At 47.4% G+C, this 23,868-nt stretch overlaps 1 protein-coding gene across 2 annotated transcripts in view; it reads left to right on the forward strand.

Annotated features, from left to right (window-relative positions):
• The first annotated feature begins 8,102 nt into the window (after positions 1-8,102).
• The window catches only part of WIPF3 (WAS/WASL interacting protein family member 3), an 83,252-nt gene continuing 67,486 nt past the window's right edge, over positions 8,103-23,868 (forward strand). Inside the window, exon 1 of one of the 2 annotated variants that reach the window (XM_047850363.1) lies at positions 8,103-8,315. The gene's annotated coding sequence lies outside the window, so the exon portion shown is untranslated. Of the gene's footprint in view, positions 8,316-8,461; positions 8,552-23,868 lie in introns of those variants that run through there. The other variant, XM_047850364.1, reaches the window with a different exon arrangement.

Raw genomic sequence — 23,868 nt, forward strand, 5'->3', positions numbered from 1 at the left:
CAAGAGAAAGAGCAGGGAGGGTTTGATTCTGCCGTACCTGAGCTCTGTGCCTTTTCTCTCTTGCAATTTCTTGTAATTTTCTGTCTTGTAATTTCACTCCTAGTGACATGTCTTCTTATTTTCCAGATGCAGACTTTTCATATATTAGCTGCCGCTGTCCTCAATCTCACTCCAAACAAACACTGCGTTTTGAAACCCAGTTGCCCTCAAGAGGAACGTCACTCCTGGGTAGACCCATCAAACGAGGAGTGAACCACAACCAAGCTTTAGATGCCTGGGCCCCTGCACTCTGACCACTGGACTATGTATGTAATGACGAGGAAATTCGCTCACGAGGTAATGTTAAGTGAAAAAAGCAGAACATTTGTGTGTCCACATGTTATATTATACAGATGGGTGTGTGTGTGTGTGTGTGTGTGTGTGTGTGTGTTTCAGAGAGATACACTAAAATATTACCTGTGTTTATCTGTGCTACAGAATGATTATGGGTTATTTGCAAATTTTCTTCTTTGTGATTTTCTGTGTTTTCCAAATTTTCTCTATTGGAAGCCAAGAACACATATTACTTTATCATTAAAAACAAAATAGGAGCGCCTGGGTGGCTCAGTCAGTTAAGTGTCCGACTTCGGCTCAGGTCATGATAATCACAGTTCCTGAGTTCGAGCCCCGTATCGGGCTCTGGGCTGACGGCTCAGAGCCTGGAGCCTGCTTCGGATTCTGTGTCTCCCTCTCTCTCTGCCCCTTGCCCGCTTGCACTCTGTCTCTCTCTCTCAAAAATAAACATGAAAAAAAAAACTAAAAAAATAAGTAAATAAAAGAAACATTGAATAGAACTCTTTTTTTCTATTTAATTTTTTTTGAATGTTTACGCATTTTCTGAGAGACACACAGAGTACAAGCGGGGAAGGGGCAGAGAGAGAGGGAGACACAGAATCTGTAGCAGGCTCCAGGCTCTGAGCTGTCAGCACAGAGCCTGACACGGGGCTCGAACCCCTGAACCCTGAGATCATGACCTGAACTGAAGTCGGATGCTTAACCGACTGAACCACCCAGGCGCCCCTCTTTTTTTCTTTTTAAAGCCAAAAGAACTTCTAGCATATTTTCCACCTGCTTGCATCTTCTATGTTATAATACAAATTCTGGATGTGTGGAGATATACTAGGAGTTACACCCTGACATTCCTATACATTTTTTTCTGGGCTGGACCACATGGTCTTTGGTATCATAATCTGGCTTCCCTGCTGAGGTTCCATTCTTCAGCAGACTTTTCTAGTGCGGTGCCTTTCCTCACCGTCACCACGTGCTTCCTGACTATTTGTTTGAATAGCCAAGAAGGATAAATATTTAAAGCTGATCAAGACGCACTTTGATTTATGAGCATCTCTTTTCGGGTGTTTTCAGGATCCAGTCCTTTATTCTTGCTAAGGAGCAGAGAGTTGATAGGCAATGCCATTAGACTAGCGTGCTATTCCTTTTTTTCCCCACATGACGCAATATCTTCCTTCAAGCTTACATTATCTCAGGTCAATAAATCCCAACACTGGGGAAAAAATAGGAATACCAGTCTTTTTTAATGACAGGGAAGCTCAGCTACTCTGATATTTGAACTTGTCACCTTCTAAATGTGGAAAGAGGGGGACTAAGTTTTCTTTTTTTGAGAATTTTTTTTTCTTTTTTTCTTTTTTTTAATTTTTTTTTTTCAACGTTTATTTATTTTTGGGACAGAGAGAGACAGAGCATGAACGGGGGAGGGGCAGAGAGAGAGGGAGACACAGAATCGGAAACAGGCTCCAGGCCCTGAGCCATCAGCCCAGAGCCCGACACGGGGCTCGAACTCACGGACCGCGAGATCGTGACCTGGCTGAAGTCGGACGCTTAACCGACTGCGCCACCCAGGCTGACTGTGTCACCTGGTTGCCTGACCTCTCAGTCAGAGAGGCTGTCACTCTCCTTTGTTGCCATTAAGTGGCAGTTTAACACCACATCACCTGCCATCATCTGGATATGCAGAATTCCAGGGCTTTTGAGAACAGTTGCTTCTTGATCGTCCTGGAGAACAAACAGGGTGTCTCCGTTGCGGCAATACGAATGCAACCAGCCCAAAAGGAAAGGAAAATTTAAAGCATGTCTCTTTAATCTTGGGCTGCTTTTTTTTTTTTTTTTTTTAACGTTTGAAACGTATCGCTATTATTCAGAAGTTTGCACAATTTTAAACAAAAGAAACAAAGCTACAGGGTTGAGCTCTGACTCCGGAATTGCTCCAAAACTGTCTTTCTTATCCTATCATTCTGGTCTGCCCTGCTCCATGATTTCACACCTTGAGGGTTTAGCCAGAATTCTCTCTCACCAAGACAGAAATAAAGCATCCATTTCAGCTGACTTGTCACCCCTAAGCTGTTATCTTTCTGGTGCAGAATATTCCCTGGGCAGATGACAAAAAGAGGGCTAGATATTTTTTCGGTAACTAATTCGTCAGTTCAACATCTAGCGAGTAGTGACTTATTATACGACACCTAATGTGCCAGCTGCTGGTGGTACTGAGACAGTGACACCAGTCCTTGCCCTTTAAAGATGAAAACAAATAAACCAACAGCCGTGACACCGCGATCTAAGTGCTGCTGTGCAGACGGAGAAAGAAGGTGTTAGATATTCAGAAGAGGGGGGCCCCTGGTCCACGTTGAGGGTTCAGAAGAAAGCTCTCCTAAAGTAAGTGGGCATTGATATTGAAAGGTGAAGAGGAATGCTTTCTCCAGGTAGCAAAGAGGGAAAAGGGATTCTGACACAAGGAAACGGCTCCGGTGAAGGCAGGGTCGGGAGCATGTGGTGAATCCAAGGGTCCCAAGTCCCCTGGGATAGCGGTAGCCCAGTGTAATATGGACAAGGAAGATGAGGAGGGGAAGATGATGCGGGGGGGGGGGGGCAAATCTTGGAGGCTTTATAGGTAAGACTAAGTTATTTAGCCCTTATCTGGAGATCAAGGAAGAACAATTGAAAGATTTGAAGCAGGAGAATTAAATGATTAAAATTTCCCTTTAGGAAAATCACTATGGATACAGAGTACAGAACAGTTGGAAGGAACAGGAAGAACACTGGAGCCAGAAACACCAGTTTGGAGATGATGGCAGGAGACCAGGCCTGCACTAAAGAAGGCACCTGGGAGGCAGAATGGACAGGGTTTTGTGATGGGTCAGATGGTGGTGGTGGAAGTGAGGGGAGAAGGTTAGGATGAACCGGGTTTGGGGCTTGAGAGAATCAGTGAGTGATCATGCCATCAACAGAAACCAGTCCTCCAGAAGGAGGATAAATTCTGCTTTAAAGGGCTTCACGATAGCTTTTACCAGGATGGAGGTTGCATTGGCACAACTACGCTGCGATGGTGGTGAGTCATTCCTGTAGTCGTGCATTCAATGAATGTGCTCTGCACCGGGCGCAATGCTGGCCAGTGAGACGAGGGTCCTACAGCCCAGGATCCACTGCTGTCCACGTGCCACTCCTTCACCGGCCCCGAGACTCTCCCGAGCCCATTACCTTCTCAGCTTCCATGTCATCATCTCAAACGTGGTGACCAAACCCTCAGCTGGTTCGCCTGACCGTTGTGATAACATTGGGGAAAGCCCTTGGTAAACTGTACTCGCTAGAAGCTGAGTGACAATTTCGCCTTGTAGATGGTTGGACCATGTTGGCCACGGGAGAGCCGAGAGAAACCAGGTGAAGAAAACTAATCTTCCCAGCAATGTGACAGACCTGGATGGAAGCGAGGAGGGAGCTCAGAAAGCCCATGACCCCCTTCCTACCCTACGCGGACTGTCTCCTTCCCCCACAGTGTACAGGGAGGTAACCTTGGAAAGAGGGATGTACTCTGAAACGGCGATGGGGGAGTTCGTAAAACTGAGAACAGTTGTCAGTGAAGTCACTCGTTTTAAATAACGAGTTGGTGCTTTTTTTAGTTGGTGCTTCCGGTGAGTACAGATTAAAATATGATTCCGTAAACCAGGTGAAGTTCCTTATAGTCCTGTGGTGCTTGGTAGTAAAACACAGTGCTTTCAATTGTGTGAATTTCACCGAGTTGGCCCCTTGGTGTTCTGATAAGGACTCTGAGGCGTGGCAGGAATTATTACGCTCATTTTGTAGAGGGAAGGATTTATATTTGGGGGATCCGACAAAGCTATAAAGTAGTGAACGTCACACAGCTAGTTGATGAAACCTTGAATCCACACATCCGTGGTCTCGGGGATGAAGGATTTTTTTGGTATTATTTTATATATTTACTTAGAAGGGTCAATAGTTTTGAAAACTGTGTGAAATCTTGGTCGGCAAATCCCTTCCCAGTTTCCCAAAGAACAAGTCTAAGAGGGTAGTTTGGAGAGTTCCTGGTTCTATTTTCTGCTCCCTCTCTTTCCTGAATCTTGAAACCCATTTCTCTACTGGTTCTCTTAACCTACAACACCTTAGAGTCTCCCTGATTCTCTCTCCTCTTCTAGGTATGATGTCATCTCTCTCCTCTTCTTGGTCAAGATTTCTGGGGGAAACGTAGCTGGTCTACGCTCCCCCCAGCTTTCCTGTATTTCAACCCACAAAGATTGGGCTTCTGCTTGGCCTATGGCACTGAACTTGTAGTTACCAGGGTAACTGATGACCTCCCATTGTCACACGTTTTGGCCCTTCAATGTGGCCACCAGGCGGCATGACACTGTTGACCATGTCTTCTCTCTCCCTGGTTTCTGTGCCCCCTCTCTCCGTGCTCCTTCCTTGCTCTCTCCCTTCTCCCCCCACCTCCTTTGTGGGCTGGCTCCTCTTTCTCTGACGGTTCAGTAAAGCCCTGTATTCTCTATACACCTTGATGATCTTCGTCTCTCCTTGCTCCGGACATGAGAAAGGTAGATCTCAACCTTTTTGTGTTTGCAGCACATTCTGGAACAGTAGAATTTGTGGAGGCAGCATGATGGAATTTAACCGCACCCCCAGAGAGTGAACTATATCCCCTTGTTGCCCTTTGGCACAGTGTGGCTGTTTAATGGCATCGTTAAAACTGTAATAAATACTGCAACAGAAGGTTACATAAGATTATGAACGCTTATTACAGGAGAAGTTAAGGTAGTCAAGATCCAGGTTAAGTGATGACTGATCCAGGTTAAGTTCCATGGAGATCTGAAAAATGAAGAGGTGTTCATCTGGGTGATGTTCGCTACAAAAGGGAATAGCATGTGCAAAGGGCCTGTAACCAGAAAGAATGTTACCTGCTCAAGGATCTGAAAGCAGGCCCACAAGGCTGGAGTGAAGAGACTGGGATAGAGGCCTGAACAAGTAGTAGTAGAGACTGTGAGGGCCTCCGACAATGCCCGGGATCTTAGCTGTTATCATCAGAGCAAAGGGACAGATAATGGGGGTGAATAATATCAGCTTTGGGTTTCAAGATGATCTCTCTGGCCACACTGTGAAGAAAGGCTTGGAAGAAGAGACACAGCATGTTTCAGAGTGACCAGTGGGGGGGCTGCTGTGGACACACTGGAGAGAGGGGCCGGGCCCCAGGATCAGGTGTGGCACTGGTGCCTGTGGGTAAGACCAGACAGATCCAAGAGAAGAAATCCACCTCGGGGAAGAGTGATGAGGGAAAGGTAGCTGAGGAAGTTGCTGGGTGGTCCAACTGGACGGTTGGGCAGATGAGCGGCACCCAGAACGGGGTAGGTTTGGGAGGAAGGCTGTGAGTATGGTTTCAGACTTGTGGAGTTCGAGGCTCCCGGACTGCCAAGCTCTGTCAGACAGAAATGGCCTCCCTTCCCCAATTTCTGACAGGGAAAATTCCAGTTCATCCGTGGAAGCCCAGCCCAGGGATTACCGTCCCCCTCCTTTCCCACACCCGACAGAGCTCGTCATTTCTTCTCTTATATTACCTCACCGTCCAAGGCAAACTCCTCTCTTGCACGGAAGTGTAAAACTCCATTTGCAAGCTCGTGTCCTCTACTAAGCTGTTTGCTCCCTGGAGGCAGGGCTGTGAACTGATCTTTGCACTCCCAGAGCCAGTACCTTATCACCATCTCACAGCTGCTCACAAACACGTGAAGAATTGATGTGGATACATGTAGGACACGCTTAAGATCTCTATAGCACCCGTCTCCTGACAAGCTCAGGAGGTCACAGCAGACGCAAACACATGTTTCCAAGTCGAAGGTGCGAAAGGTGAGCTATTACAGGCGTTTGTGAGCATTTGGAGGAGAAGAGACGTTGCCCTTCACTGGGTCACTGTATCAGCTGGGGTTACATTTGGCTGCAAGGAACAGAAAACCCAGCCTCGGCTTAAATAAACAGGGACTATTTTTCTCACAGAGCAAGAAGTTCGAAGGCGGGCTATTGCTGGAATTGCTTCGAATGCCCAGCAGTGCCAGGCTGACTTTGTTTCCCGCTCTGTAATCCACATTGGCCTTGTGGCCTCATGCTCCTTGTCTCTCGGTTGTCATCTGGTTGCAGCGGCCCCAGGTCTCTCGTTTGCGTGCAGGCATTAAAGAACTTGGGAGAGGGAATGACAGAGCCAGCAGCCTATCTGTTTGACTGGCTCCCGCTAGGGCCGCTCCACACAAGACCGGACGGGAACTCTCTGGGCTCATGGAAATGTCTTCTCTGCTAATTTATCTTCTCTTCCTTTTTGTATTATAATTCTAGTCATCACGTGTCTGTTTAATGAGAACAAGCACTAGGGACTCAGAGGAGAAGCGTCTGGTTATGTTTCAGATTTTTTTTTTTTTAAGTAGCGTTCACCTGTGCACAATTGTTTATGAATTTTAGGTTTCAGATTTCATGCCCGGGATCATTTATTATGGTTCTCAAGGAGGAAAGGCGGGAGAAACACGGGCCAAACAGGCAGGAAGCAAGTACCTCATTGGCTTGCACTGACTACCCGTATGCCCTTATACACCTGAATCTAACAGAAACCCATGTTCTTGACAACCCAGGAGTGAAAGACAGCCAAAGTGAATTATTTGTCCTCGCTATGAACATGAGTAATTAAGAAACCAGCTAAGGGCTGCGTGGGAACATACTCTGACAGCAGCTCCTACAGAATCTGAACCCAAAGACAGGTTGCAAACCATGTGTGAGATCCTTCCTGCTGCCATTAACTGCTGCTTCCCGTGTGTCCATGCATTTCATATGCGCCTGGGCACACCGCTGAGCGCAGGTGTCTCCTCCACCCCAGATCAGAGGTGCCTTTAGTGTTAGAGACCCTGCCTCCCTCCCCGGCACAGCTTCAGGGCCCTGCAGATAGCCCAGCTCAGAGCCCGTGTTCAAATACCGCAGGGCTGAGTGAAGGGTCCATGAGTATCCTCTTAGCTCCTCCACTAGTAGGAAGGCCAGAACACAGGACATAGGGAATCCTCACAAAGGATCACTGTACCTGAAGGAGTACATCCAGCTTCACACACACACTTTCTGTGGGTTCCAAGAGGCCTCAACATGAAGCGTCACTGGGATTTGCTGGCCACACCAAGTTCTTGGGGCTCAAACTTATTTCGGTTTTCAAACACAGTCGGCCTTCGCTTCCCTTGCTGCACCAGGGACAATCTACCTCCCCCCGCCACTCTTCCACCTGGCTAATTCAGGCTCATCTTTGTTAGCTCATGTGTCCTAGACCTCGCCTCCTGGAGAAGCTTTCCCTGACCCCGCCCCCCCCCCCCCTCAAGTCTGGATCAGGTGCCCCCTCTACGACCACACATGCTCTTGGTTCTGGATCGTAGCTGCCCATTACTTTCTTTGTGGACCGTGAACTCCGAGAGGGCAAAAGGCGATTTTGTTCTCCCTTTTGTCACCACAGCTTATGCCGCCTCCCGGAGCATAAGAAGGGTTCCAACTATCTTGCGGTACACTGATGAAGCAGTGGCGTGTTCCCAGAGTGGCGGTGCCTTAGGCCCCCTCTCTCCGCAGCTCTGACTCCGGACGCGGACCGGGAGGGGCGCACCCGTGTCGCTGGGACCCGCCCCCGGGCTCCGGATCCGCCCCGCCCGCCCGGCCGCGTCCCCGCGAGCTGGGCGGAGGCGGCTGGGGCAGGAGCCCGCGGAGCAGGTGGGGCGACGGCCCCGCCTCCGCGTCCCGGCAGCACCAGAGCCGGCGGCGGCGAGGGAGCCGGGCGCACCGAGCGCAGCACCGAACGCAGCGTGGTCGCGGGGGCGGCGCCTGGAGCACGGCCTCTGCTGGACTGAGCCCCGAGCCAGGAGGCGGCGGCGGCGGCGGCGGCGGCGGCGGCGGCGGGGACGTCGGCCGGGGCTCGACTCCTGTCCGGCCCCCGGCACGGCTAGCGGCAGGTGGCGGTCCGCGCGCGTGTGCAGGTCCGTGCCTGGAGGGACAGGGGGGACGCGCTGTCGCCGCGGCCGCTCGGGCCGGTCCCGGCGCGGAGTGGCCCGCGGCGCGGACAGGGGTGCCGCGCGCTCGCCGGTGTCCGGGGATCCCCGCCCCCCACTCTGCCCGTCGCGCCGCGCCTCCGGGGCCGGGCCGTAAAGGGACCGCGGAGGGAACGAGGTCACCGCGGGGTTGCCTGGTGACTTCCCCCCGACCCGACTGTCCGGTGAGCGGCCCCTGGCGCCCAGGCCGCCTGGCCTGGTCCTCGCCCAGCTCTCCCTTGCTCTCTTCCCCGCTTCCCCCCCAGAACAAAAGGCTGGGGTCTCGCTGAGGAGGGGGCAGTCGCAGGAAGAGCTGGCGCGGAGTAAAGAGCTAGGACATTGCAGGGCTGGAGGTGGCTTTGGGGGTACAGAAGCAGCCCCCAACGAGGAAGCCAGTCTGGAGATGTGAAATGACTTGTCCAGGGTCACACAGCTGGTGCTTAGTGACCCGGCTGGGGCCAGACAAGCGAGTCTGGGGACTCCCCTCCCAGCGTTCATCTCCAGGCTCCTGAGGTCGGTAGTCTGTGCTCTGGCGATTTAGATCTGGCCACACATGGGCTTTGGAGTCCTTTGAAGGAGTCAGAGAAGGTGGTAGAGCCTGTCCCCTCCCCCCCCCCCCCCCCCCCAGAGAGGGGCGAGAGGAGCAGGGCTGCAGGAGAGGGCACTTGGGAAGGGGGTGTGAGGAACGAGCCCTGCCCCCGTGGGCAGGCGGGCACAGGCTCGCAGGAACAGTGCCTTCCGAGCGCCGCGTGCCAGCCGCGTGGGTGTGCCTGTGGCAGGAGCCCGAGCCGCGTGGGGACCGAGTGCACGCTGCTCCCTGGAAAGAAGTTCTGCTGGGAGAGGCCCGGGGGAGCTGTTCCCGGCTGGCGCTGGCCCGGGCTGCCCAGATAGCATCCCTGACATTCAGGATGTTGTTGTGTTTTGTGAAGGCAGTATTCGGAAGCAAAGTTACTCTGTAGCAGGAAGTTGGACTGTCACTTTGCCTCCCCGAGAGAGCCTGGGGTCATTGGCTGCAAAATGAGGGCCTTGTTCTGCATGGACTGAGCGATTGAGAAAGTTCATTCCCCATCCCTTATTTGCAAAATCTTTTATCTCTTCAGGAGAAGGATTGGAAGTCTATTTCTTATGGTCAGCCACAGGATATCACTGGGACCCCGGCCTTCCCTGGGTTGGGTTGTTTGGGTTTGTTTGTGGTTTTTTTGGTAACTTCAGGCAAAGCTAATCATGGCAGTGCAGGAGCATCGCCCGTATTAGGAGCAGGGTTGCCTTTGGGCCTTGAAATGACCTGGATAGCACATGAAGGGGGCTTCTGGGGTGTTGGAAATGCTCTCTACCTTGCCTTAGTACTGATTCCACGGTGTAGACATATAGATGTTTATAAAGTCATTCCCTTGAGATTTGTGCGCTTGGCTTGTGTATGGGTTACCTTGATAAAAAAAAAAAGTAAATAAAAATTTAATGCTAAAAATCCACTCACTGTGGTAGCACACAGATTAGTGCAGTTTTCCAGCCAGTGCATTTTAGAGACACATTTCAAAACCACAAAAACCGAATCAGAAAAGAAAAAAAAAAAAAAAAAAAAAAGGACAGGGGAACGAATGAAAGTGTAGAAAAAACGGGGAATGAATTATACGCCGCAGAGACCTTCACCACATCACCCCGTATGAGTCAGTTCTTTAAGGGGGGGGAGAGATTGTTATTCTGCCAATTTTACAGATGAGCAAATAAAGTCACACACATTTAAAACGCCTTAAATGCCTTACTCGGGGGAGCCAGGGTTAAGACCCTGGGTACACAGACTTCAAATTCTGTACGTATGATGAGAAACAGGCAACTTTTGGCCACCTGAGGCAGGAAAAAGAGACTGGAAGCCTGGCTTCCTGCCCTGCCCCCTTTTTGTTCCTTTCCAGGAGTCTCTGTTGTTTTCATATAATTGTGCGTGTGAGATTGTGTCACAGGCTGAAGTTAGCCAGCAGCAGAAGGGATGGAAGAAGCGTGTGTGTCTAAGAACATACAGTTTTAGAAACAGGAGAAAGCCAGCTGGCCTAGCCTGCCAACGCTCTTTTAGGGGATGTATTGTTCAGAAACCATAAAGAACAGGTTGCGATTTTGCAGTTACTCAAACACGCACACACACACACACACACACACACGCACACACGCACACACGCACACACACACACACACACACACACACACACACACACACTAAATAATATAATCTAGAAAAGTTACGAGAAACCAAAATGTAGTGAACTCTAGAGAACACATAGAGTTTTCACCAGGGAGGAACCGTCAACTTTCCCACATCCTAGAATTTATAAAGATATGTTTGTTACCGCTTGAGTAAAAACAAAAACAGAAAAACCACACACTCTACAAGAATAACTCGGCAGATGAAGAAGAGTTGTTTTCTAGCCAACGTGTTATAAATAGACGTCAAATTTGGTGCAGAAATATTTGAAACCTGAAGGTATAGTAACATCATGTCCAGAGAGAAAACTTATCCTCATGTGTGGTCTTCTAGTGATTTGATATTTCTACCTATTAAAGAAGTAGAAACGTGTTTGTTTTACCAGCCAGTTTCATACTGAAGAGTTGGGAGGTTGGTCTTATCCTTGGAAGTACAAAGTTTTGGGTTAGAGCACATGGGTTATGTGGAGCGACCAAAGAGGTATCTCTAGGTGAATCTGCTTAGCCGAGTGCCATCAAGCATGATTATGCATCACAAAGTTATCTTTAGGAGACTTTTGCCTTGTCACAGTAGTGTTCCTGCCATCTGGCTGCTGGAATATTTAGAAAGGAATCGTAATGTTTGACTGACTTTGCTGATAGTATGACAAAACAAACTTTGAGAGGGAACTATTAAATATGAGTTAGGATCGGTGAGAGAATGATTGGTGACTTCTCATGTAGTCACTGTGACAGAACTGAAGAGACGTACTGTTCCCTGCTGATGCCCAGCAGGTACAGCACGTATATTTTCTTACCGGCTTCAGCCAATAGCACACTTGAAACTCCCCTTTTGCAATTCTTAAAAATTTTTTAATGTTTTTCTTTATTTTTGAAGGAGAGAGAGAGAGAGAGAGATAGAGCATGAGCGGGGGAGGAGCAGAGAGGGAGGGAGACACAGAATCTGAAGCAGGCTCCAGGCTCTAAGCTGTCAGTACAGAGCCCAATGCAGTGTTCGAACTCACGAACTGTGGGATCATGACCTGAGCCGAAGTCGGACGCCCAACCGACTGAGCCACCCAGGCGCCCCAACCCCCCTTTTGCAATTCTAGTTGGGTCTTTCCTTAGACCTGTTCAAGTGGGAACCTGACCCAGTGTGCAGCAAGGGAATCGTGTAGTTAACTGCTGTGGTTAAGTGCCAATGAGATAAAGTGAAGCAGAGCAAACATGGGAAAAATGCCAGGCGGACGATATGTGGAGCAGGTACTGTGTGGAAGATTTTCAAGTGCACCTGAAAGGGACGTTCATCGTGTATGGGTGATGTATTCCAATGAGACACTGAATCTGAGATGGTGACATCCAGGAAAGAGTGCTTACGGAATGTAAGCTCCTAGGGAGTAGCTACAAGGAAGCGACAGCCAGCCGCAGTTCTTGAGCTTATGAGGACACGTGTCCATAAGAGTGTGTGTGTGTGTGTGTGTGTGTGTGTGTGTGTGTGACAAAGCAGGATTCCTGGGGTGCTGTCCCCTGTGCCTTGGGAGCTAAAAGCTAACAGGTGCTCCACACTTACTCTGTGCCAGGCTAGGCTAAGACCTTTCTATGTATGAAATCATCACAATAGCCTTATAAAGGAGCTGGTTCTTCTTACTTTCATTATCAGTTGTGACAGAGAGACCAAGGGCTAATCTGCTCTTAGAATAATCATGTCACACCCAGCTCTCAGCAGTCTGCTATCAGCCCATTCATAACCCCAAGACACCCTCTACCTCCCTGACTCTCCCTTTTTGCAACTGAGCTCCTGAAGGGCAGGTACTTGTCTGCTTCGTCTCTGTTCCCAGCACCTGCACCATCATGGCGTATGATGAGTACTGCATGAACAAGAAAGTGAATGGAGGAAAACCCTTATGTTCTAAGATCATAAGCCAATTATTTTTGGATTATCTGTCCTTTTGACTTTTACTGTCTCATTCCCCTCAGTTGATATGGATCGTCAGGCATGACTTTATGGACAAGATGTATAATAGATATCTCCTGTAAAGCTGTAGGATGGTAGGGGTCCCTGGGTGGCTCAGTTGGTTAAGTGTCCGACTTTGGCTCAGGTCCTGATCTCGCAGTTCACGGGTTCGAGCCCCAAGTTGGGCTCTGTGCTGACAGCTCAGAGCCTGGAGCTTGCTTCAGATTCTATGTCTCTCTCTCTCTCTCTGTCTCTCTCTCTGACCCTCTCCTGCTCATGCTTTGTCTCTCTTTCTCTCAAAAATAAGTAAAAGTTATTTTTTAAAAAGCTGAAGGATGGGAAACTCAGCCTACAAAATCAGAAGGCCTCTGCTTCTTTTAGAAATTCAATATTATTATTTCTTTTTTTGTAGAAATTGTATAATTCAGAATACCTGGGTCTGAATCTTGTGTTCATCACTTGTTTGTTATATGATCTTGGACAAATAACTTTGCTATGCCTCGGTTTCCTCATCTGTCAAATGGGCCTGATAATAGTAGTTATTTCATATTTAGAGTACATAAGATAGGTTCAGTGCTTAGAATGGTACCTCATTCATAGCAGTGGTCAATAAATTAGCTATTGTTATTATCATCTGATGCTTTTATTTTTTTTTAATTTTTTTTTAACGTTTATTTATTTTTGAGACAGAGAGAGACAGAGCATGAACGGGGGAGGGTCAGAGAGAGGGAGACACAGAATCCGAAACAGGCTCCAGGCTCTGAGCTGTCAGCACAGAGCCCGACGCGGGGCTCGAACTCACGGATCGCGAGATCATGACCTGAGCCGAAGTCGGCCGCTTAACCGACTGAGCCACCCAGGCGCCCCTCATCTGATGCTTTTAAAAGTTGTCTGCCTTAAATATTCCCCATTCCATACACATTTGAGGAGCTTACAAAAATAGATAATAAACAGAAAATTAGTAGAGAATGAAACCAGGGTAAAGAAAACACAGATTGGAAAGCAAGATAAAATCAGAGGTAACTTAGAGAATAAGCCCCTTTCGTAAGATGCAGGTAGTTTCTAGAGATGAGTCTACTGTGAAGTCTAGTATGGTTTCTGGAGAGAAGGTTACAAATTTGCCAGAGCTTCCCAGTGGCCAGAACACAGAGGAAAGAAAACACAAATAGTTACTTGATCCACAGTGACCATGAGAAAAAAACAGATCAGTTGCACAGCTTTCCCTGGTCCCGAAACCTGGGACAACTTTCTCCTGGTGGGTCTTCAAAGCGGTCGTTGCTGCCGTAGGGACCTAAGTGTTCAACATAGTCCCTACTGTGGACACAATGGAAGTTTTGTGGTAGAAGGCAATAATAAGCGTTTCCTAGAATGTTATTGACTATAGTTCTGGAGACCTAATCCCAGAGCACAGCCCAGTAAAGGCTCTTCTGTGAAGGACCAGCAAGCTGTGGTTGGGGGACATGCTATTTTCTTAGCTATGGTTACTGAGGGCCTAGGAGAGTAGAAAGATTCTTTCTGCCAAAGATTGTCATTCTTGGGAGAGTCAGGTGAACAACCCCATCTTTAAGAACATTCATTTTGACTAAAGCCATTTAAATTGCCAGATCAGTTGACTTCATCCAGAAGGGTGTTTCATGCACATATGCTCATTAATAGAGTATGTATTCATGAATTTTCTTAATGCGGATAGTCCCATAATCTCTGTTTAGCTGCACATTTTATCACAGTGTTTGGAAAAAGAAAAATCCAGTGCTTTGTACGACCTCTTAAACCCCTTAATGCTATCAGGACTTCTGGGTAGTAAGAATAAATACTTTGGTTTTAAGTTTTTTTAGTAATCGAAATAATGGTCATGTCTTTTTAGTCTTACTATATGTTATATGCTAATATAATCTAATATGCCTAACAGTAAAAATATATATTAGTCCAAATATGACTTGTGTCCATTAGGATTGCATTCAGTCGCCAAGCCGACCAAACAAAACAAAAACAGCACACGCATAAGAATCTGACTTAAACAGATATGTTTATTTGTCTTGTGGAAATAGACTCCCAGGAAAGACAGTCCAGAGCTGATGGAAGAGCTCAGACAATGCTTTCAGAGAGTCTGTCTCTTTCCATCTTCCTGCTTCACCCTCCTTCGCCTATAGGACCTCATCTTACATCTGGCTGCTTCATGGTCACAAGATGGCTGCTGTGTCTCTGGGCTTACGTCTGTAGTACAGTCAGGAAGAAGAGGAAGGTGTAAATATCCGAAGAGTGAGAGCCCTTCTGGTGCGAAGGTGTTACCTCTTTATTCAGAAAGTGATGCCCTCCCCAGCTGCTCCCACCTACATCTCGTTGACCAGGATGATGTCACAAGGTTGCTCAAAATATAGGGAAGTCTGAGAAATCAAATATTTTTAGCTGAGTAAATTGCAACCCCTACCCCCACCCCCCCCCCACACACAAATTAGGGGTTTCGCTATGAGGAAGAAGAGGGGATGGTTATTGAGTAGACAGCAGTACAGCCACCTGACTTGCTGCCTTTATTAGCCATGCCCTTGCCTTAATTAGAAATTACAGAAGACAACTCAGTTTAAAGTGTTATGTGTTTCCAGATCTTCATACAATTAGCACGCAAGAATGAAGCATACCCAACTGCCTTATGTAAAGATTCCTGAATCGCTCTCACCCGTCCTGATTCTTTTCTAAGTTTTGGATCTAAATTTCCATGTGCTGAAAGCACTTCATATGCTTCAAAGTACACCCACTTCTCCCTGCCCATCTACCCCTGGTGCCCCCATCCACACACTTTCTCCCATCTTCCTTATTTAACCCTAGATTGTCTTGGCAAGGAGTACTGGGGTTATCCTGGGCTGATTCTTCTCCCCCATCTGCACATGCAAGCTAATATCCTCCTTGCCTGGATCCCATGATGCTAATTCAGATAATGTCCATCCTCGCTCGTATGGATCCCCAAATTTCTCCACCTGTTCGCTGCTTCTCCCTATAATTCATGTTCCTCACGTGGCCGCAGGGTGCTGTCTTTGAAACACAAAGTATTTTAACATCTTTCCTGTCTTTAAAAGCCTACAAAATGAAGTTCAAATTCCTTGACAACCTGGCTCTGTGAGCGCTATGCTGGCTGTGACTGGTTTCCACACACGCCATACGTGTGCGCGTGGCAAAGCTTTGCTCATACCCTTCTCACTCCCTTCCACCATGCAAGGCCTGCCTCAGGGTTTTCTTATGCTTTTTACTTGTCGTTACCCATGGGAGCAGTTAATTCAAAGCACTTTATATTTCTATTAATATTTTTTTTTACCCTGGGGGCGCCTGGGTGGCTCAGTCGGTTGAGCAGCCAACTTCAGCTCGGGTCATGATCTCGCGGTCCATGAGTTTGAGCCCCGCGTCGGGCTCTGGGCTGACCGCTCAGAGTCTGGAGCCTGTTTCAGATTCTGTGTCTCCCTCTCTCTCTGACCCTCCCCCATTCATCCTCTGTCTCAAGGATAAATAAATGTTAAAAAAAAATTTTTTTTTAATTTTTTTTACCCTGGATTCTGTTTTCCCTGATATTAATCATGCTGCACCAGTTTTTTCAATAACAGTCTTATTGGATTGTAATTCACATACCATAAAATTCACGCTTCTCAGATGTGCAATTCAGTGGTTTTTGGAGTATTCAGAGTCACACAACCATCACTGTCATCTAATCTCAGAACATCTTCATCACCCCAAAAAGAGACCTATTAGCAGTCACTCCTCATATTCCATCTCCTCAGCCCTGACAACACCCATCTACTTTTTACTTCTATGGATTTACCTATTCTGGATATTTCAAATAAGCGGGACCGTACGGTCTGTGGCCTTTTGCGACTGGCTTCTTTCACTCCGTGTAATGATTTCTGGGCTCATCCGAGCCAACGCGTGGATCAGTCTTTCATTCATTTTTATTGCCGAATAAGATTTCATCCCCTGGCCATTTTGTTTATCCACTCGTGGGGCGATGGACATTCGCGTTGTTTCTACATTTTGGTTCCGATGAACCACATCACTAGAAATATTCACGTATAGGTCTTTGTGTGGGTATGAGTGTTCATTTCTCTTGGGTAGATAGCCTGGGAGTAGAGTTGGTGGGTCTTACGATAACTGTTGGACATCACAAGAAACTTTCAAACTTTTCTGTGCCATTTTACATTCCCCGCCCCAGCAACGCACAGTTAGCTCTGCCTACGGTAGGAGGAAGTCTCTGCAGAGAACCTGGCACCCGAGCATGTTTTAGAGAATCAGTAGTCATTTTCCAGGTGGCAGAGGCTGTCATATGCAGCCTGACTAGCATGGGCAAAGACGTAGAGGTATAAAGAAAAGGTACATAAGAAAACGTCCCGGGTGTGGTGTGGGTAAAGTATAGGATGCGTAGAAAAGAGTGGAGGATGAGATCTAGAACTTGCCTCCGTATTAAGGAGCTATGAAAGGTGGTGTGTTAAATCGGGGAGTGATGCCCTGTGGTCTGAGAGGCGTGGCCTCTAGTCACTTGGCTGTCACTGAACTGTGCTTGCTGCCACGGGAAGGGATCTGCCTGGCGAGAGATGAGGTGGCTCCTGGAAGCAGACTGTTTGACGTTCTAGCAGAGCTTCAGGCAGGACGTGAGACTAGAGGTGCCGGAATCTGCTGGGCCCTTCTCTGGCCCGAGCTGGAACAGTAGGAATAAGGTGAAAATACTTTAAGTCTCAAAAGTGACCCTTAAAAAGAAAGGATTTGTCTCTCAAAAGTTTAGGAGGACTCACCATCCTAAGTGAAAAGTTACCACCTTAGCCTTAGAAAGTAAAAAGCACCCTCCTTATAAAATCTAACATCATCAAATGTATTAATTAAAGAGGTGGTAATTTATTTTGCAAAATGACTCATTATTTTATAACACTGATTACGGGCTTCCATTGAATAACAAACTCCTTTTGTATACTTAAAGCATACCCCGATTTTCCAAAATTAGAGATGCCGTTTTTCAGAAGGATAGCTGTTATATAAAATGAGACTTACTTATAAATGTGTGATTAATATCATGTATTTTGAATAAGCTTTGTTCTTCTTTTAGCTCATTCAAAGGCAGCAAAAAAAAAAAAGACAGGAAATCAATGTTTTCTGCTTTCACCCTTAGGAACCTCACACACAACGATTTTTATGGCATTTAACTATAATTTAAATACCTGAGTCATTGGGGCGCCTGGGTGGCGCAGTCGGTTAAGCGTCCGACTTCAGCCAGGTCACGATCTCGCGGTCCGGGAGTTCGAGCCCCGCGTCAGGCTCTGGGCTGATGGCTCGGAGCCTGGAGCCTGTTTCCGATTCTGCATCTCCCTCTCTCTCTGCCCCTCCCCCGTTCATGCTCTGTCTCTCTCTGTCCCAAATATAAATAAACGTTGAAAAAAAAAATTTAAATACCTGAGTCAATGATAAATATTATCAATATCTCCATTTTTCCCTTCGCCAAATACTGTTCAGATATTATAATGAATTCAGTGAATGATCTGGGAACAAATTTGCGTTTCCCTAAGAGTCTTCTAAAAGGAAACCAATTTGTGAGCTCAGGGTAGGTGTGACTTACTAGGTTTCATATTAGATTGTGGTTAAAGTATGTCTTCATTGTGGAACTCACATAGACAAGTCTGCATTAATCCTTTAAGCATTTCAGCAGATAATTAACTACAATCTCCGATGAGGGCCGAGCAGATTCAGCCCCAGGAGCTATTGTCATCAGGGCTGGTGTTTCTCAGGTGTTAAAAGTCCTCCAGATCACAGAAGTGAGAGGTGAGCGGGCACTCAGCTTAGTTTCCCTCTCATTTTTGTGCCTCAGCTCCAAGTCCGGTATGCCATTTTCATGGATCCAGACTGCGGAAATTAAAGGAGTCTATAGAAAGCCTTTCGGTAAAGGCTCTTCCAATGGTGTGGGACAGAGAGTTTCATCATGCCAGATATTCTGCAACAGAGCTTGTCAATTTTTTTTTTCAACGTTTTTTATTTATTTTTGGGACAGAGAGAGACAGAGCATGAACGGGGGAGGGGCAGAGAGAGAGGGAGACACAGAATCGGAAACAGGCTCCAGGCTCTGAGCCATCAGCCCAGAGCCTGACGCGGGGCTCGAACTCCCGGACCGTGAGATCGTGACCTGGCTGAAGTCGGACGCTTAACCGACTGCGCCACCCAGGCGCACCACACTGTGCCTTTCTTACATGTTTTCCACATTCTAGAGCCGCTCAAACTGTGGTGCCCAGGCCAGCAGGGTTGGTCTCACCGGGGGGCTGGTTAGAATTACAGAATATCAGGCCCCACCCAGATGACTGGATCAGAATCTACATTTTTACAAGATCCAAGATCCGATGCAGGGGCTCGGACCTCATGAACTGTGAGATCATAACCTGAGCCGGAGTCGGACACTTAACCAACTGGGCTACCCAGGGGCCCTGTGTTTTCAAGTGACTTAAGTCAGCATGGTGCTTAAAAGCATGGACTTTGGAGCCAGGCACCCCAAGTTTGAATGCCAGCTTCCCCACTAATTTCCTGTGTGACTTTGGATAGTTTTCTTAACCTTTCTGTGCCTCCGTTTCCTCCTCCGAAGAATGAGGATAATAGTAGTTATCTATCTGACTGGGCTGTTATGGTGCTTAAATATACAAATATTCAAATATACCAAAAGCCCTAAGAACAGGATCAGACACATAGTAAGGGTTATGCTACGTCAGAGCTAACTTGTTTTACTATTACCTAGAACTCAAACGTTCAAGGATTTTTCTGTGTGGTTTATATTTCTCCCCGCCCCCCATCCCCCCGCTTCCCTGCTTACTTAGGCCAACATGCCCCAACTCCCTCCAAAAGGCTAAATACCTTCAGGACCTGCATACCATTAAGGAGAGTGAGGATATCAACTTTCATTCGGCCAGAAGAGGACAGTGTTAAGTGGGAGAGGTGGCGTATGGGACAGGTGGGAAGTCCTAGGAGACGGCTATGCCCATTTACTCATCCAACAATGAGGAAGTGACAGCAGAAAGTGAGCACTCATAGATGATTTTCACCATCACCTGGAAAAAAGGGTGGTTTTTTTTTTCTTTATCCTTTTCCTTATAGCTTTGGCAGCTTTGCCACATGCTTTTCGAGAAAATGTCTTATTTGTGCCTTATGTGCTCATGGGCTTGTGGGTTATGATTTCCTGGCCGCAGGGCACCTTTGATAAATAAATGACTGATCTGTAGGGTGGCGGGACCCGGCTGAGACCATAATGCAAGCAATGGCTTGTCCCATGGGGCTCATTCGCCTTTATTAGTTCAGAGGTAAGAAATCTCTGTTCTTGTGAACCCCCAGTTCATAGGCAAAGAAACAAAGAGACTCAGTGGAACAGTGACAAAACAAAAAGTTATGAGTACACAGAGAACCTTATTTTCAGATTCCTATTGAAATGTATTTTAAGAACCAGCGAAAGCAGCTTTTGTCAAATAGTGGCAATAATCCTTCTTCCTTATGTTTTTAAAATAGGCACACATTCTATTTGTGAGCAACTGTAAACTACCCTTGGGGGGAGAAAAGTGAGCGTATCGTTTTGACAAAAGCAGCTAGCGTGTAAAATCCCTTACCGTAAGTGATTTCTCCCTGAAAAAGCTCAGTTGGTGTACATATATATGTAACTTTTTGTATTAATGACATAGGCAAGCCCAGTCCACATCTCTTTCTGAATCCGGTGGGGCAGGAAGGGGAACAGAGGGGTAGGAGGGAGGGTTTACCATCTACCCCCCCCCCCCCCCCCCCCCGCCCAGACTCCCGCTAGCTCCTGGTAAAGGGATTGTACTGTGGCGGTCTGTGGATCCTGTGGGACGTGCAGATGTGTTCTCTTGGCCCAGTGATTTTTAAAAGTGCTTTCTGAATTAGTTAGCCACATTTCAAAACTGGATTTCACACAAAAATCTGGATTTGGGGCCTTTGAGCGCAAACTGGGAGGATGTGGCCCATACTGGTCTTGCGTTCCCGCTGAATATCAGTCAGCCAGAGCTCAACGGGGGCCTCCACCTCCAGACCCGGACCGTCACTCCCGGGAGCCAGGGTTCCCACACACCTTGCCCATCCACTGTTTCCTCACCTCTGAATCAGTGGTCACAAGTCGGCTCCCTGCGCAAGGGATGCTGGGAAAAGGAGCTCCTGGCTTCTGGCTGAGGGAGGCAGGACTCCTGGGAGAAATTCCTCAGGCATAGGAAAAGTGTCCAAGAGGTGATGGATGGCCACAACAAGACAGACGTCCACCCGTACCCGAGAGAAGAGACACTTGCAGAATGGTATCGTGCCATTTCAGCCCCTCTGTGGTTCCAGCCTTTCCTCCTTCTCCACCACGCCTACAGCGCCCCCCAGACGGCTCCCGTTCTCCCACTTCTGTATCTCTGCCTCTGTGCCCACAGCCCTCCTGGAGCCACCTCTGCACCTGCGGAAGCACGCAATAGCTTCTACCAAAATGTGTACCTATTGCCGCCCCTACCCCCGGCTCTGAATTAAAGGTGACATTCCTCGACACTCCCCAGCCCTCACGTACCCTACTCCACCTTTTATTGTAGTTCTTGGTGGTGATAGTGTGATGATGAGAAGTACAGTTTCCAGTTACGCGTCTGCTGTGTGTCACAGCCTCCCTGATGTTCTTCAGGTACTGTCTTTTAGTCCCGATAACGAACTAAGAGTCAAGCATTAGAATTGTTTCACAGATCAAAAAAATGAGACATCCCCCCCCCCCCCCCCCCCCCCCCACTGAGGCTAAGTGACTTGGCCAGGGGCCACACAGCTGGGAAAAGCAGAGGCATGAGTAGGGCCCGGGTCTGTCCAACTCTCAGAGCAGCATGGTCCCCTGTGCTCAGGGGGTCTCATGTGGATGTGGCATCAGTTGTTGCCTGGGCACCCTCTAACGCTCGCTGCTTGAACATCTAACCCGCATCCATCCCAACGCTATTTTCTAGAGTTATTTCATGAGTTGGGAGGAAATATCAAGGCCTTTGAGAATCCGGCTTTTTTTTTTTTTTTTTACCCTAGACACTTTTTAATACATTACAGAGCAAAATAACAGTTTTAAATGTGTCGGGAGAGCACAAAGCTTCAAAGAGCTCATGGGAACAGCCTGTGACTTCCTGGAGCTCTGCATTCTTCACTGTCAGATTTTAACAACTACTTTTCTAGATAATTACTTAATTATTTTATCTGTCAGGAAAAAGCCTTCACAGCCATCAAGTACCGCATGTAAAAATACCCTTTAATCCTCAAGTTTGAAAAAAATCACGCCGGCGATTTCAGCGAGCCGGAAGCCCCGTGGCACCTACTTACGCTCAGATCTCTCAGGATAAAGCTAACGGACGGCAAGCGGTGTTCAGGTTCAGGGAGAGCAAGTGGGAGAATTATACTTCCCTGTATCCGGTCCTTTCCACTTGAGGGTCTCAGAAATATTTAAAAACCTTTGCTAACTGGAAACAGAGAAGTCCTATGACCTGAATTATGCCAAGTTACTGAAACAAAGAAATGAGGTCTTGGATCCGAGAGGCCAGAGCGTTAACTCATCTCTGAAATTCACCAGAAACGAAGCAATGTGTCTGAGTCAAAATCCAGTTCTCCACCATAGGAAATGCCAGCGTCCCCCACAGAGTCGTTGAGGGCATTAAACAGAACGGTGTATTATAAGTACCTACTACGGTGCTGAGCACATACAGGGGGGCTCAAAAAGTTACAGCCAATCCTTATTACTCACAGATTCCATAGTTTGCTAACCAACCCCAAAGTCAGTATTCACAGGCACTTCCATGGTTTTTCAAGGACACGCACAGAGTAGGGGAAAATCTTGAGTCGCCCCGTGCACGGATGTCTGTTCCCAGCTGAGGTTGAACGAGGCAGCCCTCTGTATTCTTGTTTCAGCTCTCCTACTGTAAACAGGCGTTCTTTACACATTCTGTGTAGTGCCATGTTTTTCAAATTTTTGTGCTTATTGCTGGTGAGTCTGCTTTTTTTTTTTTATAATTTTTTAATGTTTATTTTTGAGAGAGAGAGAGAGAGAGAGAAAGAGATGGGGAAGGGGCAGAGAGAGAGAGGGAGACACGGAATCCAAAGCAGGCTCCAGGCTCCGAGTTGTCAGCACAGAGCCTGATGTGGGGCTCGAACTCACAAGCTGTGAGATCATGACCTGAGCTGAAGTTGGACGCTTAACCAACTGAGTGTCCGGGTGCCCCTGGTCTGCTGTTTTAAATGTCCCCTCTGGCATATAACGCTGAAGTGCTGTCTAGTGTCCTTGAGCACAAAAAGGCTGTGATGTACCTTATGGGGAAAATGTGTGTTAGATAACCTTCATTCAGGCACGAGTTATAATGCTGTTGGCATGAGTTCAAGTTAATGTACCAACAATATATATTAAATTAGGTGTCTTTAAGCAGAAACACTCATAAAACAAGATTACATATTAATGAATTGACAAAAATCTTGTGACCGGATGTCCAGAGGGGTCCAATCCTATGTTTCTGCTAAGAGCAGAGGCTCAGTATTTGCTAACTCAGTGCTTATGACAACTTCAAGAATGTAACTACCACAAATAATGGGAATTGGCTATATTCTATTAGGTTCCTATATTAGGTAGCTTAAAAATTAGTGGCTATAATAGATTAACTCCAAACCCTCCATGACTTAACACAGTCCATTTTTCATTTCTGTAAAATCCAGTCAAGGGGCGCCTGGGTGGCGCAGTCGGTTAAGCGTCCGACTTCAGCCAGGTCACGATGTCGCGGTCCGTGAGTTCGAGCCCCGCGTCAGGCTCTGGGCTGACGGCTCAGAGCCTGGAGCCTGTTTCTGACTCTGTGTCTCCCTCTCTCTCTGCCCCTCCCCCGTTCATGCTCTGTCTCTCTCTGTCCCAAAAATAAATAAACGTTGAAAAAAAAAATTTGAAAAAAAAAAAAAATCCAGTCAAGTGTTTGGCACATGGCCTTAAAGAGGGGAGTCAGGAACCCAGATTCCTTATATCTTGTGGCTGTGCCCACACATAGGACCTTTGCTTGCAGCCAGTGGATGGAGGAAGAGAGAAAAGCCATGGGTTAGAAGGTCTTTATGAGCCAGCTACAAGTGGAGCCCATCACATCTGCCTTCGTTATCTTGGCCACAGCTCAGTCATATGGTGACATCTAACTTCAGAGGAGGCTGGAAAATATAATCTAGCTTCGTGCCGATCGGTTACATGAATAGTTTTGCCACAGTTCCCCATAATTATTTCCCATGGTCATTTTTCCTTAGATAAATGACAAAACCTTTATGTAAGTGACATTGAAGCTCCTTTTTTTAAATGTTTGTTTGTTTGTTTAGAGGGAGAGAGACGTAGAGAGTGAACAGGGGAGGGGCAGAGAG

Source organism: Prionailurus viverrinus, chromosome A2 (genome assembly GCF_022837055.1).
Source record: "Prionailurus viverrinus isolate Anna chromosome A2, UM_Priviv_1.0, whole genome shotgun sequence".
Classification (NCBI taxonomy): domain Eukaryota; kingdom Metazoa; phylum Chordata; class Mammalia; order Carnivora; family Felidae; genus Prionailurus; species Prionailurus viverrinus.